Here is a 17,778-nt window from a genome sequence, read left to right as displayed (position 1 = left end):
ATAATTAATGATTAATGAGCTGTCCTTTTGTTTGTGAGGATAATACCACTGGCCCAAGACTGGACATTCCTTTCGAATTATTGTTTTGGAAGTGGGGAATGACTGTACAGAATCTTCCACAGCTCATTGATCATTTGCTTTTTATCAAGCAAGTTACAGGTTGGATGCCTAGGATAAGAGAAGTCCGTGACCATTGAGAATCTGTATTTTTTAAATGGAAGGGTGGTGTTGATTCAAATTTTTTGCTGGTTTCCTTTTTTATTTCATCCTTGGAGACTCCTATTTTCTTTCTTCCTTGCTTTTTCTTCCTTTCCTCTTTTGAACTTATTTTTTCATTCTTCACATTTTGACACCACCTCATCATCACATGTTTTCCTCACTTCATCCAAAATGGATTAAAGCTTTCATAGCATATTAATAATCAAGGATTTTTGCATCAAATATTTCTTATTTGTGTACACAGAATTGTCTTTCAGTAGACTTGATCAAACAAGGTGGGCTTTAAGACTTTATACTATATTTCACAATCAAGTCTTGAATTTTTCAGTTAATCTTGACAGACAAAAATCTCATTCCTATCTTAATACTCAAGGTGAAAGTATTATATTACTAATAATTTTGCACCTGAACATACTATATTAGTATCGAATCACACAACTGAAGTATGAAATCCTATTAAAACTTGTTTTCCCTTCATTACACAAAAGACAGCATTGACAGCGTATTTTGTCAACATTGAATACTGTGGACAAAAAGTGCTAAATTACATTTTTAATCCATGACATCACCTTGAATAACATGGTGCTCAGAATTCATCTCAATATTATGGGGAAATAGTAGAATGCTATGAACAATGTATATTAGTGAGTAACTCGTGGCTGAAGTTTCAGGGGACATCTGTAACTAAAAAGCTTTTCTCTGCTGTCCATAATACAGTGATTGAAAACCTCTCTTTCAACTACATACCTCCCACCCTCATTTTAGCAGTCTGTGAAATTTCCTTTGCATCATTGAAATACACTCTAAATGGGGTTTTCTTTGAAGACCACCCAGAAGCTACAGCTGGTGTAAAATGCAGCTGATTGGTCCAATTTGCATTCATATTTAGTCCAGAGTGCAACTAGGCCTACGTGGCTTTACTTAGGCCTGTTTCCTGTGGGTCAAATGACAAGAAGAGCTGAGAGATCCCTCAGCTTTCTCTAAGTTCTCTAAGTTATGATGACCATATAATTTATCACCCAAGCTGAATATTTTCCAGAATTAAAAAAGGTGCTACTAATAATGATACTTCAAGCAAACTGAGTCTTCCAGCGCAAGGAACAGGCTTATGGGGAAACCCATGAAAGATCAACAATCATAGACTCCTTTGCCCACAATGAATTGACATCAGTCTACTGGACATTACCAAGTCATTGACATTTCACTAGTAACATACGCTGATCCATATTGCTGTGGTTTACAGATGGTGATTAATTGTTATTAGTATATGATTGCAACCTATGTTAGGCTATCTTTCCTATATCATAATTTAGTTTAAAAAAATACAATATAAAAATGTTTAAATACATTTTAATTTCCTAGTATTTTTTCCATAGCACAGCACTTTTGCCTAATTTAAACTCTACAAAATTAATTAAGAATAAATTCTTTCTCACTTTTTTCTCTTTCCATATCGATATGAAGGTATGCTAGGAAATACCATGAACTAACCAAAGCTTTTTTAAAAAATCTCTTTACTCTCCTCTCCATACCCTTTGCATTCTTTTACATTGTGTCTTCAAACACCTCATATGTTTGGTGTGGGTTTGGGAGGGCTTTTTGTTTGCTTTTCTACAAGCCAGGGAGAATTAAATTATTAAACGAGTCAGTTTAAAATGTCAACAGAAAATTCTGTTTCTTCCTCTTCATTGATCCTGGGCCTTTTCAAACCTCATCATCCAAAATGTATTTGCATACTTCATTTTCTGTTGTCTGGAATGAAGTAACTAAACTGGAGTTTGACACTAACAGAAAGTGATTTTAATGGAGAAACAAAGCCTAGAATTGTTAGCAGTACAGGAAGCTGCTTTCTGGTGACAATATGCTGCTGTATGATAACTATACACATGTGCTATTGAGACACATTATACAAAGCAAGACTGATTATATATACAGAGGACACCGATCTAATAATATTAATGACAATGAGAGCCAAGTTTCTCAGTGTTAGGGAAGGAAGTTATAATAAGAAAAGTGAGAAATCTAGAAAGAAGCCTTGAGTTTGAACTGGAATTGGAGATATCAATATAAACTTATGATTTTAAACATATGCATATAGATACTAAAGAAGAGATAAAAAATGTGCTTAGTGCACATTTTATATTTATATTTATACATAGATTCCCTAACTCCATCCACTGAGAGGTACTAACAACAAGTAGCAACATCCACATTAGATAAGTTTATACATAATACCATGATGCACTAAAACAAATACAGATTCCTTGGAGAAATGCCTGATTCCTGATCACTACAGCTAGAAAGGATCCCTCTAACCTCTGAATCCTTGTAGAGTTTTATGCTAATGAAGTGATAATAATGCCAGCACACTGTGCCACAGGTATTTGCATAGGCATTTCCCCATAGGACATGAACAATGTCCTTTAGATCTTTCTGAATGCTTTGGAGTTCAGTGCCTCCTGAACAAAATAGATTCCCAATAAATGACAGTGGAAGGAAGGAAGGAAGGAAGAAAAGGAGGAAGGAAGGAAGGAAGGAAGAAGGGAGGAAGGAAAGGAAGGAAAGGTGACTTTAATATGAATTTAATAAAATGTGCTCAACATACTTCTCATGCATAGGATATTGTGTTAGAAATAAAATATTGCCAAAAAGACGATATACCATAGCATGGGACAAAAATGTCCAACAAGTAAATCAGATTCTGAAGATAAATCTTGAAGACTTACCTTGTTGATCTCCAGCCAGGTACCATTCTTGGTGTCATTTGACAGTAGACAGAGAAAGAACCCACTCAGGCACCTTTTATACCATTCTACTTAAGAATTTCACTACCTACTTTCCCAACTGCCCAACTATTTAGCACCTCTCTTCTTATTCCCTTGAGAGGAGATTTCAAATCTTCATGGAAATAAAAACAAACACTCCTCAAAATCTTTGATAACTCTTGGTATAGATTAGGTTTTAGATACACCCATCCCATGCATTACTCATTTTGATGAAAAACAATTAAGATAAGTAGCACCATGGGGCGCCTGGTCAGTTAAGCATCTGACTCTTGATTTTGGCTCAGGTCATGAGATGGAGCCCTACATCAGTTCCATGATGGGCATAGAGCCTACATAAGATTCTCTCTCCCTCTCTCTCTCTCTGCCCCTCCCCCACTTGTTCTCTCATTCTCTCTCTCTCTGTCAAAAAAAAAATCCATAAAAAAAAGATAAGTAGCACCAGGGCTAATCATAAATGGCACAATTTTCCTTTCTACTTGCTATTTTCTGCTGCTACCACTTAATCATAATTTTATTCACTACAATGATCACCAAGTATTTAAATGAAATTGTGGAATATCAGGTATAATTTTTATCTGTGAAATACTAAGATTGACTACAGATGCTCTATGCACATCCAGTCACTTTTAAGCAATGTTTGTATTTCCTAGTGAAATATAAGATGATCCATTTTGCCCGAGTTTCTATAAAAGTGTATGCAGAGGGGCACCTGGGTGGTTCAGCCGGTTAAGCATCCAACTTCAGCTCAGATCATGATCTTATGGTTTGTGGGTTCAAGCCTGGCACCGGGCTCTGTGCTGACAGCTCAGAGCCTGGGGCCTGCTTTACATTCTGTGTCTCCCTCTCTCTCTGCTCCTCCCCTGCTTGAGCTCTGTCTCTCTCTGACTCTCAAAAATAAATAAACATTAAAAAAAAAATTTAATAAAAAAAATTTTTAAAGTGTATGCAGAGAATATTGGACAACAAGTATAATATCCATCTTTTATGGGTTAAGGCCAAATGAAGGAAAATTTGATAGACCTTATGATATTATAGCTATATTTCTGACTTTAGGCTATACTTGTAAAATGTTGATCAAAGAGACATTGGGTGTTATAAACTCCTTCTTTTATAATTGGAGAAACTGAGAAATGGCAAGTTTCATCATCCCAAAAATAATTTGGTACAAAGTTCAAGTGAGCCTATTTTTCTTTCTACTACATTATACATTGGTTTAATACTGGTTTTGCATGTGCTATTTACCTTAGATCCATGGTCACTTGAAAACCCTTTGCCAACATAAAAAAATCAGGACTGACTTGTACCTAGTATATATAGATTGTTTAATATGTAGAAGGTCTGTGATAAATATATATTAATTTGATTTGCCTGTTTAACTTGCAGCAATCGTTATATCTTTATGGTTGATATCATGTTTGTTCATGCTGCAAAATAAAAATTATTTGAAGCTTTCCACTTCTAAATATTTTATGAAATGATCAATATACTTTTTGTGGTGAAATACAAAAGGCAATGACAACCAGACCTACCAGTAAACCATTTTATATTTTACTTTAATATCACTCACAAATCTTTAATTATGAGTATAAAGAAGACCTACAAAAATAATTGCCAGCACTTTCCTTTTGATTGTCTTGTGTAATTTAAAATCAATGTTAAAACTAAATAAACATTAAATAAATTTTAAATCAATGTTAATAATTAAGTTATATTTTAGAAATGTAAAACATCTGCGAAAAGACAGTCATCAAATATTATCTTGCAAAAATGCTGCTTTGTTAAGCATCTTGAGATGTAATTTATACTGTCCTCTCTGTCAACTATGCTCATCCCTGTTTCTCCATAGAAGGTTTAGTAAAATTATGGAGACAGCCAATTTATGCAGAATTTCCTATGTATCTATTCAACTACAAAAATTACTTGGCTAAATTAGGGCCACAAACCCAATACATAAATCATGAGGTTGTTTTGAGGACTTCTCTTCAGCTGCATAAAATGGAACAATTTATCTTTTTATTTAACCAATAGAAAAATCATACAGATCTTTGGATTGATTATTCATGTCATGGACATCAGTAACGAATCTCTTGCATCAGTTCCCTGTTTCTACATGAAATGAATTTGAAGTTTTTTGCCTTGAAATTGTCTGGGATTTTTGTGCTTATTATGATATACCTAATTCTAACTAAGCCCAGTGCGTAGCACAGAGTAAACATAAAATATAATTGGTAGAATTATGTTGAATGCTTACCTCAGCATTTATACTCCTTTTGGTATTAAAATATGTGTATTGATATTAAAGTACTGGGCAGACAAAGCTTAAGAGACTGTTGAGAACTGAGAACAAACTAAGGGTTGATGGGGGGTGGGAGGGAGGAGAGGGTGGGTGATGGGTATTGAGGAGGGCACCTTTTGGGATGAGCACTGGGTGTTGTATGGAAACCAATTTGACAATAAATTTCATATATAAATAAAAAAAACAACTAGAAAGAAAAATAAATAAATAAATAAATTTAATCTGTAAAATAAATAAATAAACAAATAAATAAATAAATAAATAAATAAATAAATAAATAAAATAAAGTACTGGGCAGATAGATGAAATGTGCATGGTTGGATAGATTACATATATATCTAGATATATGTATACATATACATATATCTAGATATATATATGTGTATATATATACATGCATATATACATATATATGCATACATATATACATATATATGTCTATATGTATATATGTATATACATATGTATATGTATATACATATATACATATAGACATATATATGTATATATATATACATACATATGTACATATATATATATATATATATACATATATATGTCTATATGTGTATATGTATATACATATGTATATGTATATACATATACACATATAGACATATATATGTATATTTATATATCTAGATATGTATATGTATATATCATTCATCTTTGAAAATATCTGAGGCATTAAATATCTATTTATAATTATTAGATCCCTTAGTGAGTTCAACAATAATCTCTGCACTACTGACAAATATTTTAAGCTCCAGCCATCTTATTTCAAGCAATAGTAAAATTCCAGTGCAATAAATAATTTGTACAGTTTCATAGAGGGTCATTGTGCTGGCATTTGATTTTGATTCCTAAATATTGGTTTATAACTTTTAATGTATATTTAGATATCAAAATGGTAGCATTCCCAACATCTCTTGGAAAAAGTTCTATTAAGGAGCATAGATTTTGAATGCTAATTCCCATTCTGTAAGTAATATACCAGATGATCCTGACTGAATTCATTAATTTTTTTTTCTTGCTGTTGGCTGGGACCATTTTGGAGGCCATTTATATGACTCCAGGAGAAATAGATAAGCCTGTCTTATTGATTTGTCATAACTTCATGTATATTAAGTTAGAGACCTAAAAGATTATAAAAATTTCTGGCAAGCACCGATATTCATTTTTTCTTACTCTTAAGGTAATAGATGATTTTCTAATTATTTTAGTCTTAACCTAGGTCCCCTTCCCCTTTTTCTTATTTCAACTATTATTATTTAAAATCTTTAGAAAATGTATTAACATTAATGTTAATAGAATGTAATAGTCAATAGAATGTAATAAATATCATATGATCTTTCTTTTGATTTTGCATGTTTTAGGCCATGTAGGTTATCTCTGTCAACATCAATGATTTTATAGAGGATGACAGATATAGAAGATGTAGACATGTGCTGATCTTATAGAAGTACTGGACACGTCCTGAGTAAGGCAAACATTCTAGGGTGACTTTTTAATTTAGCTTTCTGACATCAGCTTTGTTGACTTGATTCTTTGCCAGAAAACACAGTTACACTTTTTTTTTTTTTTTTTTTGTTGTTGTTGTTGTGACAGTTATACTTTTAAACTCCCGTTCATTAACAATTCTGGCTAGATAAAACCAATGTCTTCTTAAAAGAAACTGCATATGAATAAACCTGCACTGTGTTAGTTTCATTTACTTCTAGTTTTGTAATAAGTAAAACAACTATAATTAATTAGACAGTATCTATAAAGACTCCTAAACTTAAATGGAATTTAACCAAGGCTATTTCTCATGCTATTAAATAAAAAATTATTCTATTAAAAAAAATGTTAACAAATCAGCCAAAGCCTTCAAAGAGAGTATTTCTATTTTATCCATGTCAAGATGTAATAAGTAAATTTATTTCATATGCCGTAGAAAGATAAGGGAAAATCTCTGGTTAACATTTAGAATCAAAATTCAAATACATCTTCCAGGATCACTTGGTCTTTTCTGGATCTTGCTCTCTTCCCCTTATATGTGCATGGACAAATGGTCTTGAAATCAAGGACTTCTGAACACTAAGGAAGCAAATTTGGGCCTTTGATCACAAGTATTCACACTCACAACAGGGAGAAACTAAAAGAGAAGAGGGTCATACAGCTGCAGAAGGAAAAGCTTTTTGAAAATTCCAAATATATGTTGAAAACATGAAATAAAACCATGTGATTCTGTTTTTGAGGCTACTAATTATCATTCTAAGATCATTACTGAAAAATTATTGAACCAAAAGCATGTTTAATGTATTTTTATTGTTAATTTATGTTGAACCACCTGGTAGAAAATCCTCAGAATGATCTCCATTTCTGCTTGCCCAGGAAATACCTGGGTTGAAGAAAAGTCAACTTCATCAATAAACATATGTATGCATGTGCCAACATAAAGGTGGCAAACTATTAGATTCTCTCAAATCTGTACAAAAACAACAAAGTTAGCAGCATACTGAGCTCCCTAGCTGTCTGAGTTTCCCACACTGGGGTTCTTTTACTGACAAGAAGCTATGATTTGTGTTACCAAAAACTGTCAGCTCCTAATTCGGATGGAGCTGAGATGAATTATACATAGGTCATTAGAAGCGGTGTGGTCTACAGTGAAAGGGATCTCAACAAAATTCAACCACTGACATGCTGAGTGCTTTGAATAAATCAATCATTAGCCATCTGCCTTGATTTAAGCATTGAAAAATGGGGGTGCGTAGAGAACTACTTATTAATATATGCCTGTAAATTATTTTGAACTTCTCTTAGCAAAAACATCAAAGAAAAAGAAAATATTCCAAATTATCTATAGTTACCATTATTTCATTTTCTTGTGGACTAAAATGTTTCTCCTACATTTTGAGTCCCTGTTGCCCAGCTGTTCCTGCTGATTTGTTTTCTAAATGACCACTTCTAATGATTTTTTGGTCATCTCTTATAGGATATTGTATATCATTCCCTATCTAGAAAACACAAAAAAGAAGTAGGGGGATGAGGAGTGGGGGCAGGGGGTGTGGTCTGCATCATTATAACATTTATGTCAAGCAGCAGGGAAGTCCCAATTAAGGAGGGTACAGTTACTTCCCTTTATAGGAAATCTTATACTCCGTAAGAGAGATCTAGGCACAGGCTAGGATTGGGACTAAGAACAGGAAAAAAATGACACAGAACATTCTATAACCATGAGACAGACTGTGATAGATATTTCCACTAAGAATCCAAATAGCCAAGTATTACAGAGTTCTTAAGTTCTAAGTGGAGGAACCATTGAGCTACACTGGCAGTCAGATGAAATCCAAAATCCTGAAAGTAGTAAAACCAAAGAGAATCAAGGTCATCTATCAAAAGCAGTGACACTGAGAATAATGCCAAGAATTCTAGTAGACTCTCATGGACCCAGCTATCTAACACACACATTCTACTGGTAACAGAGAAATGCAACTGAGAATAAATGTAATCTGTTTAAAAAAAAAAAAATGCATCATCTCCCCTGGGAAAGTAGCTCAAAAGACATACTTGTTTATATTGTTTAAATCTATCACAACCAAAACCCCATCTTGCATATATCATCAAGCAAAATAAACAGGCTTTTCTAGGATACAAACTTCCTATGAAGAAATATAGCTAAGACTGGCAATAATATGAACCCATGAAGCGGAAGATTATTCCTATATTCCCAACTCACCTTCCTCAGAGATCTTTGAGAGAACACTGTATGAGGAGAGAGACACCATGAGGATTGACATTGCTGAAGAGACTCCAGTAGCAAAAACTATTAAAAACTAAACCATAAGCAGGGAGACTGAATCTGAGCCACAGAAGAAAAATAAGACAAATAAAATTTTTATAAACCAAATTCTGCTTGTCTTGGACATTTTGCAAATGGAAAACATTATATTAAATCTTAAGTTATTTATCTAAGGTTGATACTTTACATTTTGAATTTACACCACCACCATTTCATAACATCAAAGCAAGTCTGTTTAAACTTTTCTTCCCTCATCCTCGTACCAACATGAAAGCTGAATAGGAAAAAACAATCTGGCCAACTGTAGGTAACTTAATGTATTCTTGTCCATATTTCAAAATGAACTGTCAGGACTGTGGAGAGAGAGGGGAGAGGGGAAAGAGTGCATCTAAAACATAATAGTGAACAATGTATACCTGTTGAGGGTCTGGTCAAGAATGACCAGCAGCTGACCATTAAAGCTGCCACCCATAATTGAAAATATTGAAGTTGCCCAATTTTGAGCACTCTCATCCATAGCAAAAGCCCATGGAATGCCAGCTGTCATTGTGTTGGCGCAGGCAGTATTGTTTCTTCTTCTGCCAGGCACACACATCTCATTTGCTTCCCCCAGTTATTTTTCCAAGCCAACCAGCCCTCTGGACAGCTCTTCCTGCTGTATCTGAGATGCAGTCTTTTGAGATTTCCTACCTAACTTGACTTCAGTATACTTCAGTGGGAATAAGCTAAAATTTACTAGACATTAGAAGAAGTTTTTATTATTGTTGTTATTATTCTAAAGGTAACATAAAAAAGAGGCAGGGCCTCCACCTACAGCCATGTGGCTTAGACTGCATACCACACAATACCATGCAACTCCATGGGATGACATTGATATGGACCATGATGTCACTGGTGCCTCCAAAAGTTGTAAAATTCAATGGCTCTATCCTGTGGCCTATTACAGTATAGAGAGTTTAACAATCAGATAAAACCTGTTCGTTCTTCTCAGACATCTTCCTAGCATTCTTCCTAAAAACTTATGTAAATCTCTCTTTTATTTTCAAGGTATACAGAGAATCTCTGTACAATACGATTTCCATATTCTTTCATGATACATTATTAAAAGAACTAAAGAGGGAGAAAATCTTAAATATCTGATTTTCTTTACCAAAGAGAACATTTCAAAAAGAAAGAAAGGTGTTTAGTTTTGTTTTTCAGCTGCTATATTCACCAGAATTCAACAAGAATATTCTTTTTTTTTAATTTTTTTTAATGTTTATTTATTTTTGAGACAATGCAAGAGACAGAGTGCAAGTGGTGGAAAGACAGACAGAGGGAGACAGAGAATCTGAAGCAGGCTCCAGGCTCTGAGCTGTCAGCACAGAGCCTGACGCAGGGCTCGAACTCACAAATTGTGAGATCATGACCTGAGCCAAAATCGGATACTTAACCGACTGAGCCACTCAGGTGCCACAAGAATATTCTTTATTTTAATGTTGTAATTGTTTAAATTGTATTTTCTGAAAAGAACATTTTAAATCTGCACATAGTCTTCACTATGTTATTAATTCATCAAGTTAAATAATTTTAGACTTAAATTGTTCTATTTACATCTACTACTCTTAAAAAGACAAGAAAATGATTGAATTTTTATTGGATTTAGTTTGCCTTTTTCCCAATCATTAAATGTGGAACAATTGTTTACAAGTGCTGTTGTAAATCTAAAAATGTCAATCTTGGGGCGCCTGGGTGGCTCAGTCGGTTAAGCGTCCAACTTCGGCTCAGGTCATGATCTCATGGTCCCTGAGTTCGAGCCCCGCGTCGGGCTCTGTGCTGACATCTCAGAGTCTGGAGCCTGCTTCAGATTCTGGGTCTCCCTCTCTCTCTCTGCCCCTCCCCCACTCATGCTCTGTCTCTCTCTGTCTCAGAAATAAATAAACATTAAAAAAATTTTTTAATAAAAAAATAAAAAGTAATTAATTAATTAAAATGTCAATCTTGGGGCGCCTGGGTGGCACAGTCGGTTAAGCGTCCGACTTCAGCCAGGTCACGATCTCGCGGTCCGGGAGTTCGAGCCCCGCGTCGGGCTCTGGGCTGATGGCTCAGAGCCTGGAGCCTGTTTCCGATTCTGTGTCTCCCTCTCTCTCTGCCCCTCCCCCGTTCATGCTCTGTCTCTCTCTGTCCCAAAAATAAATAAACATTGAAAAAAAAATTAAAAAAAATAATAATAAAAAAATAAAATGTCAATCTTTATGATTGTCCCCTATTATATTTAAAAAGTGAAGGCCCTTGGGAATGATGTATGTCCTTCTCCTATTCCCCCAAGCAACACTGAGAAGAAAAAAGTCCCAAATATATTTTTCAAAATCTCACCAATACCCTCCCCCCCAATCTGAAGGATGTGGTCTAGCGAGGAGAAAGCGTGACAACACAGAGGATATACAATGTCCTTCTAGATTTGAAACCCTTTTCCCCACAATAGATTATAACACACCAGAAGCCAAAAGTACTCCCTAAATTACAATTTGGTTTTCTCTCACTTAAAATTAAGCAGGAAAGACTCATGTAGTGACTTACCAAAAATAATTGAACCCACTGCAAATGCTTAGCAAAACTGAATCCTAAAAGGGGAAAATCAAGAACACACTAAAAGGTTAATCAACTTGGTAAAAGAAAATTAGAAAGCCTGTGTGAAGATCACCTGCTTTTTGCAATTAAATAGCACCAGAATTACCTGGAAGACTTCTTACATTTTTACCTTTACTTTCAGCTCCACAGACAGTGGAAGCAAGGCAGAGAGGCAACTGGAAAGAGAGAGATGGATGAGAGCTGCCGGAAATGAGAGCTTAGCAGAACAGAATGTGAAATCCAAGGACGTTTTCCAAGAGGTAGGGATAAAGATCTGATAACAATGACCTCTATGAGGTACACTGGGGAGTTCCCATAGCCCAGTACACTCCCCTGACTCAGGACCCTCTGCTGTGTTTCTCTTGCCCCAACATTCAGTCCCATTGGACTGGGTCCTGAGAAAACTTAAGCCTGGCTCTCTTCTTCATGTGCCCATTTGCCCTTTAGGAAGGCTCTTGGATGTTTGACTCTCACCAAATTACGGAGCACAGCTAACTGCTGGCCCCTCAATCCTTGCCTCACCAGCCGAGGAAACACACCAGCCTGACTCCTGCCTTCAGTATTTTCTGAACAGGAGGTGAGCACAAGTCTCCTCATGTTGCAAACAGCTTTGATTTAATGGATGGTTCTTTTGTGTCCGCCTCCCCCCAATTGCCTTGAGGAAGTGGGAATGAACTACCCTCTCCTATCCTTTTCCTTCCCATGAGTGAGAGGGAAAAAAATGCCACAGTACCCCCCACTCCTAAAAATTCTCTTTGAAGAACTCAGCTGATACATTTCTAGCCCTTTTTTTTAAGTTTACTTCTATTTATTTTGAGAGAGAGATAAGAGAGAGAGAGAAGGAAGAGAACTCACACCCATGAGAGTGGGGGAGGGGCAGAGAGAGAGGGAGAGAAGAGAATCCCACTGATAGTGCAGAGCCTGCCACAGGGCTTAATCTCACAGACCAAACTCATGAACCATGAGATCAGGACCTGAGCCAAAATCAAGAGTCAGATACTTAACCAACTGAACCACCCAACTTCTCCCCTAGCCCTTTTTAATATAGACTAGAGTTGAGTGATGTTCACAGATCTATATGATCGCATATTGTGTGTTGCAAAGATATATCTAGTCCATCGATTCAGATCATGAAGTACTTATCATCCAATGGCCTCAACTTTGAGATTTAGCCAATGTTCTGAACTATTTACTTTACTATCCTATTTACTTTATGTTACATGGTACTTGAAATATTTTGTTTATAACATTTGTTTGTGGCCCCATATTTTGGCTTAGTCTAACATTTACTAAACCAGAATGCCTTGTTGTTCTTCAAAGATTGGAAAAAAATGATCTACCTACATTTTAGTCTCACAGAGGGGCCATGATTTGATTCTTTTGGTTCAATGATTCACAGAAATGTCAAACAAGAAATTTTTTTATTAGTTAAAACAACCAATTTTTGCTAAACTTTAATTTTAATGTCATGAAATTAAATATTTCCCCATAATTTCAGATTTTCTTTTAAAATATCAAAAGAGGTGAGATATGGTTAGGCCTATTAAATGTATCTTCTAAATGCTGTGCTTTTCTCTCAAAACCAAAGTGTCCACCTTTCTGTCTGGAACACAGTATGGATGCTCATATCCACAGACTTGCAGATAGCTTTGGAGGCAAAAAGTAAGAAGCATATCATTGTAGGGAGAACTTGGATTCTAAGTTGTGTGACTTTTGGCAAGGCACTCAATTTCACTAGGCTACACTTTTTAAAATATACAGTTGATGCCCCTCAAAACCCATGTTTCCCTCTTCTTTCTAGGTGCACAACTGAACTACATTTCCTAGCTTCCCTTACAATTAAATGTGGCCATGTGGCTGATTTGTAATCAATAAAATGTGAACAGAAGTGATGTCTGCCTCGGAGGTTTTATCCCATGAAAAGGTCCCAGATACACACCTCTATGTTCTCTCTTCTGGCTGGCTAGAAAGGAGATGACCCTCAGGGAGACTATGACAGCCCTGCTTATTGGACACAAACCTTTGTGCCTTCTCAGAATGTCTGATTATCTCATTCTTTCCAAAGATAACAGTCACTGGCTGGACCACTCTGCAGCTGCCTTATACTGGTGCCATGGATAAGTTCTTCAAGCTAGCTGGAGCTCTGGGTGAATCTTCGTGCCTGCAGGGCCCTGTGGCCCAGTCATGCCCCTTATTGCTGTCACCCTCTCCACTTCTGCATGAAACACCACACTGAATCTGCAGAGGCTGGCTTGCTAAACAGTCACTGCAGGCTAGACCACACAACCTAGAAGTGCTAAGGAATTAGAGCATGAAACTTGACCACTGAGAAACATGAAATAGGAAGACCAGCCTTGGGATGGAGAAATAGCTCCACATTTAGAGAAGCCCTTTCTGCTGAGTTTCTTTTCTTCTAGCATGTGTTGAAAAAAATGTCTAAGGGGGATTTTCCACTGTTCTCCCTCTCCCGAACCCAGCTGCCTTATTATGCCTTTTTTCTACTTATCCATTGTGTTTAATGTACTTCTTTACTTTTTTTTATATATGTTTCTAGATGCCTGCCTTCTTATATGGTCTACTTCTATTCCAGAGTGGTGATATTCCAATCCATGTATATTTTAGAGAGGAGGCAAGTATTATATATTATTTTTCATGAGTTAGTTCTTCCCCTATGCTTGAAGGGTCTGTTTGGTTAGCAGTAAAGTGATGGAGAATATATTTATCTTAATACTCAGACTATTTGAAGTAGGAAGAGTGTGATGACAACTCTAGGTCAATAGCTTTAAAAACATGCACTCTAAATGAACAAAAACTTCCCCTGTTGTGAGAGGGGGATGAATTTAGTAAAAAGAACAAGGACATAGATAACTGTGCTACTCATCTGAGTACTCATCTGAATAGCAAAAGGAGTGCCTGAACTCCCCAAAAGTACTCGAAGCAGATTTTATTCCTCACAGGTGTTATGTGTATCCTTTGCTTTCTTCCTGGGCCCTCTTTACACCAAGCTTCTAATTTTGTTTTGTGCCCAAATTTAGCAACCATCTCCACTTACTAACCATATCATTAACTTGTTTATGTTTCAAGCTCTCACCATAAAATGTGAATAGTATTTACTTCTATAGGTTGTTGGGAGGATAAGATATGATAATGTGCTTAGAATGTTCTAATATACGACCTGTCACATGTTAAATACTCAATATAGTATGTTGGGTCCGTCCCTTTCTATGATCTTCATCTCTGTAGACAGATGAAACCATGAGTCCATGCTGAGCATGATCAGGAAATATAGATCATATCTGACTGTAAGTAAGAAAGTTAAACTATTCTTGCCATTTGTGTGTGAGGGTCCAGAGGGAGGAGAGTTACCTATTATATGAGTAAATGGACTGCTTACAGACATCTGCTTTGATAAGTCCAGTGCTTCTCCTAGAAAATCAAATCCTGCATTAATGGGCTTGCCTTCTTTCTAGGTCACACAGGAAAGTATAGAATCTGGCTGAAAGTTTCTCTATTCCTTTAAATCATTGCAAATTTCTGCATTTATCTTTCAAAGACAAAACAAAGCATTAAGAGAAGTCAGACAAGTAGAAAAGAAACTGTACCACAGGATGCTTTCTGTTCATTGACGACTGAATGGAGATTGAAATAAAACAGGGAGGTAGACAACTTAGTTAAATGATATGAGTGTGATTAATGTTTTAAGCAATTTCTAACCAAGTCAGAGCATGTATTTTTACTATTTGTTAACAGACCCTAGAGCCCTTGGTCCAGTTAGTTTTGATAGGTTCCAACCGGAATCCTTAAAAATAAACAAAACCTCACTTCCTGAACTAGAAACAAAGGAGTTAGGCAAATAATAAGGTAAAGGAGTTAATCATTGTTGCTGTGTATATTTTATATCAATTTCTATTTCTGACTAAGCTCATTTCTCATAGATATGTCACCTAGTGTCTCCAAATATATATATATAAATATATAAATACATATAAATATATAAATATATATAAATATATATGTATAAATATATATATATTTATATATATTAACCTCCATCTGTAAAATGGGATCATACCTCCATATTACTGTGGGATCCTGTCTCCCAACAGGCGGAAAAATCCTAAAGCAATTAGTATCTAACCTCTTCATATGGCTAATGCCGTTCATTGGTCACCTACTCTGGTATCTAGTAATCCAAATAGTGGTAAATAAATAAAAAGACAAGGTTTGGGTTTTTTTAAATCTATATATTGTGTCCATTTTAGTTCAGGCAATATCAACAAACACTTACTGCTTACATTTCTTACCATGTGCAGACAAAAATATTAGGTGCCACATTTAGTTTATTCAGGTTAAACATGGTGCTGGTGGGACCGCATTTGTAAAATCAAGCTTCAAATGATCCATTTAATATAAATCTATTATCTGGGCACAGAGTATTTACCAAACCCTGGCACTACAAAATTAAAGTTATCCTTTCCTTGCAGAACAGGAAAACCAAGGGAGATATTATGGCTCCATTAGACGAAAGAATGAAGGCATGAACCTACAAAAGGTGAGCTAGTACCCCTTTAGGGAAAGACACAAATCATCTACTGACTACCATACCATCAAGTTTTCCCCCTGCACACATCTGATAGAGAAATTCTGATCACTAATTAGGTACCTATAAGTCTGAGCTTTTTAAAGCTTTATTCAGATTAAAATTTTTTTGACTAACTGCCACATTCTGATAGTGGTACATGTAGCAGGACCTAGGAGTTTCATTTCTAACCCTATTTACTTGTCTTACTCTTAGGATGACACCATTTAAACAGAGGCTTTATTATATCCTTCCTTACAGCTCACCCTCATAAACACAACATATAAATAGTTTTAATAAAGTAAGACTATTTCCTGTTGCTGTAAATAATTTTCATATTGGATGAATCTTGGCTGCCCAAGAGTAATAAACGGGAAGGAGAGAAAGAAGTACCAGAATGGTTGATAGACCCTGGTTGCCAAAGTTTTAAAAATATGATTCTTGGGGCGCCTGGGTGGCACAGTCAGTTAAGCGTCCGACTTCAGCCAGGTCACGATCTCGCGGTCCGTGAGTTCGAGCCCCGCGTCAGGCTCTGGGCTGATGGCTCAGAGCCTGGAGCCTGTTTCCGATTCTGTGTCTCCCTCTCTCTCTGCCCCTCCCCCGTTCATGCTCTGTCTCTCTCTGTCCCAAAAATAAATAAACGTTGGAAAAAAAAAATTTTTTTTTAATATGATTCTTTCTCTGAAGTCAGATACCCAATACTATATTTTTTATCACTCATGTCTTTAAAATGTTTTTTTTAATGTTTATTTATTTTTGAGTGAGAGAGTGCACGTGCACAGAGAAGGGTCAAAGAGAGAGAGACAGAGACAGAGACAGAGACAGAGACAGAGAATCCCAAGCAAGTCTCCTCCATGCTGTAAGCTCTTAGCGCAGAGCCTTATGCTAGGCTCGAACTCGTGACCTGAGCCTAAATTAAGAGTTGGAGTCTTAACGGACTGAGCCACCCAGGAGGCTCAGTAAGTTGTTTTTGTTTTTTGTTTTTTTTTTTATGTGAATGTTATATTTTTGATTTAGTCAATGTGGTTTGAATTGTGGAGTTAAATACCTGTTTGACTTACTTTGACATTGAGGATGTCAGAGAGGAATCTTTAATAATTGCAAATTTTTATACATTCTGTTAGTAATGGCTGTGGCTTCATAAATGTTTCTAAGTGTTCAAATTTAAAAAGCCATTGGGACTTTGGAAATATAGAATAAAACTAATTTTAATGTATCAAATTACCTTCAAATTTTTCTACAGTTTTTACTCAGAAAGAACTAAGTCTGTAAACTTTTGGGTTTTAAATTTTTAGGAATTTATTTCATTAATTTTCTGGAGGAAGTGCACACGTTGTATGAAAGCAAAACCTCTAAAAGAAGCGGAGTTGCTGAACTCATCCTATTTTCTCTAACCGGGTTTTAAATAGGAGTACATAATTAAAGATCATGTTCTATTTTTTTCTGTTCATTTGGAATATGAGAAACAGAACTGAAGATTTTCCTGTGGCTGCCAAGTCCTAAG

General features: G+C 35.7%; 1 long non-coding RNA gene across 1 annotated transcript in view; it reads left to right on the top strand.

Moving 5' to 3' along the window:
• Nucleotides 1-14,325, top strand: part of LOC121012571 (uncharacterized) — an 86,911-nt gene extending 72,586 nt beyond the window's left edge. The window contains exons 8-9 of the long non-coding RNA XR_005782171.1: nt 11,838-11,955; nt 14,250-14,325. This is a non-coding gene — a long non-coding RNA (uncharacterized LOC121012571). The remainder of the gene's footprint in view (nt 1-11,837; nt 11,956-14,249) is intronic.
• Nucleotides 14,326-17,778: the final 3,453 nt, after the last annotated feature.

The sequence above is a fragment of the Herpailurus yagouaroundi genome, unplaced genomic scaffold (genome assembly GCF_014898765.1).
Source record: "Herpailurus yagouaroundi ecotype Mexico unplaced genomic scaffold, PumYag 29, whole genome shotgun sequence".
NCBI lineage: Eukaryota > Metazoa > Chordata > Mammalia > Carnivora > Felidae > Herpailurus > Herpailurus yagouaroundi.
Note: the sequence above shows the minus strand (reverse complement) of the source record. Positions and strands in the feature narration are given on the sequence as shown.